The following is a 2,937-nucleotide window of genomic DNA, read 5'->3' as shown; positions in this document are numbered from 1 at the left end:
GGAGTACCCCCAACCTCATCAATTGAAGACTTCCCATGGTGGGTTTCTCTGCTTCAAAAAAAGGACTTTCTTCAACTCTGTGATGACATCTAACAATCCTAAAATGGACTGGTATAACATATCGTACCTTTGCTATGGACATCATGTGACTTTTAATTTTGATTAGGTTTTAACTTGGTTTAATAACTATTATGCCTACATCTATAACTGTAAAACAGGGCTTGTTCCCAAATGTCTGAAAGCTTGTACGTTAAAATGGTTGTACAAGCTCCCACGACTGTCAGAACCTCCTCCAACTTTTACTTGGGGCCCCTGGATCAGAGAACCTCAATATGAGGATTAGGAGAATATGCTGCTTCAACAACATAGGGATGACGCTCCTCAACAGCAGGAAGTAGTTGTGGAACACAAACGATGCCCCTGTCCCATGGCAACATGATTCTCCTAAAAGAAAACATGGGAATGAGAGAGTCAATTTGTAGGTAGTGGGGAATGAGAGAGTCAGTTCCTTGGTAGGTTATAAGAAGTCCAGGGGTCCTGAGGAGGAGAAAGGTTTCTGAGCCCTCGAGAAGGAGAAAGGGGTCTGGGGCTCTCAAGGAGAAATGGACAAACATATAAACATATAAATGTTCTTTTGTACATTGCTTTGTCTTTGTCAATATAACAATGTATCTTGCTTGAGAACATGTTTCTCCTTAACAAGAACCTTCTGACTAATCCTGTCATCTTAAAATGTATATTATGGAAGTGGGTCTGGTAAAACCTTTCTATTGTTTGTTCTATTCTTATTAATTTAAGATATTTGTTGTGGTAATGGGTCTGAAAAAAGTATATAAAGCCTTGGTAAGACTAGCTAGAGGGCATTCTCCATCCCCCTTCTGATGTCTCCATCAGAAGGTTTCTCTGTCTCTTTACTTACTTTAATAAAACTCTGCTACACAAAAGCTCTTGAGTGATCAAGCCTGGTCCCTGGTGCCTAAGCTAAATCTTCTTCAGAGATCATGAATCTGACATCGTTCACCTTAAGCAGGGTTTCCTTGGTAGCTCAGATGGTAAAGCGTCTGCCTACAATGTGGGAGACCTGGGGTTGATCCCTGGGTCGGGAAGACCCCCTGGAAAAGGAAATGGCAACCCACTCCAGAACTCTTGCCTGGAAAACCCCATGGACTGAGTAGCCTTATAGGCTAAAGTCCATGGGGTCCAAAGAGTCTGACACGACTGAACAACTTCACTTCACTTCACTTCTTCACCTTAAGCTGTCAATAGGCTGTTATTTAATGCAGTGTTTTTATATGTTCACATATACCTTTCAAAATGGGAATTTCATACAAAGGAAACTAGGATCCATAACTTTAAATACTTTTCCTTTTTACTGAAACTCATTTTACTTTCCTAGTTATTATGGGGGAGCAAAACATGCCATCTCAAAATGTCTCTTTTGATATGCAGATTATTTCTACCTGAAAACAATCAAGGCCAAATGACTCAGGAAGGAACTTGAACTTCTGCCTAACTGCCTGAAAGAATTCAGACAAAGGTCCTGTTCCCGGAACAGAACTATGACCAGAGATATCCGCAAAGATTATGGGCAAGGTATAGTGGGGAAATCTTGGCTGGCCCTAGTGATGAGAGTCCACTCTGTGGCCTGGGGTCTATGTCTGGCACAGCAATCATTTCCTTAACAACATTTGCTTTTCCATCTCCGTGAGAATTGCTTTGCTATCCTTTCAAGTCCCAAACCACTACCATTAACATCTTTTGCTTTCACACAGGGCTTTGGCCATGTTGGTGAGTTATTCAGTTTTCCTGGGTCTCTCTTATGTATATGTATTATTAAACTTTTATTTTATCCTATTAATCTGTCTCACATCAATTTAATTGTTAGACCACCACAAAAACCTAGTAGGGCAGAGGGAAATTTCACCCTCCCCCACATTAGCTACATCTCACATATTTCTTTCTGAATTCAAAATCCCTCTTAATGAGGTTTTCAATACAAACTGGATGTCTAAGAATGTCATTAATGATTTTACTCATATTAATATAATTACATATTTCATTATCCCACAGAAAGTTGTATTTATTTATTTTTGGAGCTCCTATTTAACTTCAGTTTTATTTTTTTTAACACCAAAAACATTTTGTATTGGGGTATAGCCGAATAACAATACTGTGGTAGTTTCAGGTGAACACTGAAAGGACTCGGCCAGACATACACACGTACGATCATTTTTATATCTTTATTTTTCAAACCATGCTCCCTTTGCAAAATTTAATCCCCAAACATTCTGCAAATCTTTTTGATCTAAAGGTAATTCTGCAAATTTTCCATGAGAGATTATATGTACAATATTTGTTTGCAGTAATTCTCCTAACCTACTAACATTACAATTAGCTACTGAACAACAATCGACAAGAGGATGTTGGACCCACCAAAAAATACCTCACAACCAAGGAAAAAGGAGAAGCTACAAGGACGCAGTAGAATGGGCGCAACCACAATGAAATGAAATCCCTTACCAGCCAGGTAGGCGACCTGCAAACTGGAGAACAATAATACAAAAGAAGTTCTCACACTGTGGCGAAAATTCTAGGCCCCAGATTGGATGTCCCAACATGGGGATCCAGCAAAAGGAATGGGAATCCCCAGGGAATCTTACTTTGAAAGACAGTAGGATTTGATTACAGAACTCCCAGAGGACTGGGAGAAAAAGAGACTCTTGGAGGGCAGAAAGAAAAGCTTCTGTGTACCAGGATACAAGGAAAATGAGCAGTGACATCACAAGAAACTGAGCCAAACCTGCCTGTGAGTGTCTGAGGGTGTCCTGCAGAGCTGAAGGGTCACAGTGGCCTGCTGCGAGGACAGGTGAACTGCTAGCAGCATTCCTGGGAGGCATGTGTTGTCATGAGTCACTTTGAAGGTCGCCTTTAGACCTA

This window comes from Cervus canadensis, chromosome X (assembly GCF_019320065.1).
Source record: "Cervus canadensis isolate Bull #8, Minnesota chromosome X, ASM1932006v1, whole genome shotgun sequence".
NCBI lineage: Eukaryota > Metazoa > Chordata > Mammalia > Artiodactyla > Cervidae > Cervus > Cervus canadensis.
Note: the sequence above shows the minus strand (reverse complement) of the source record.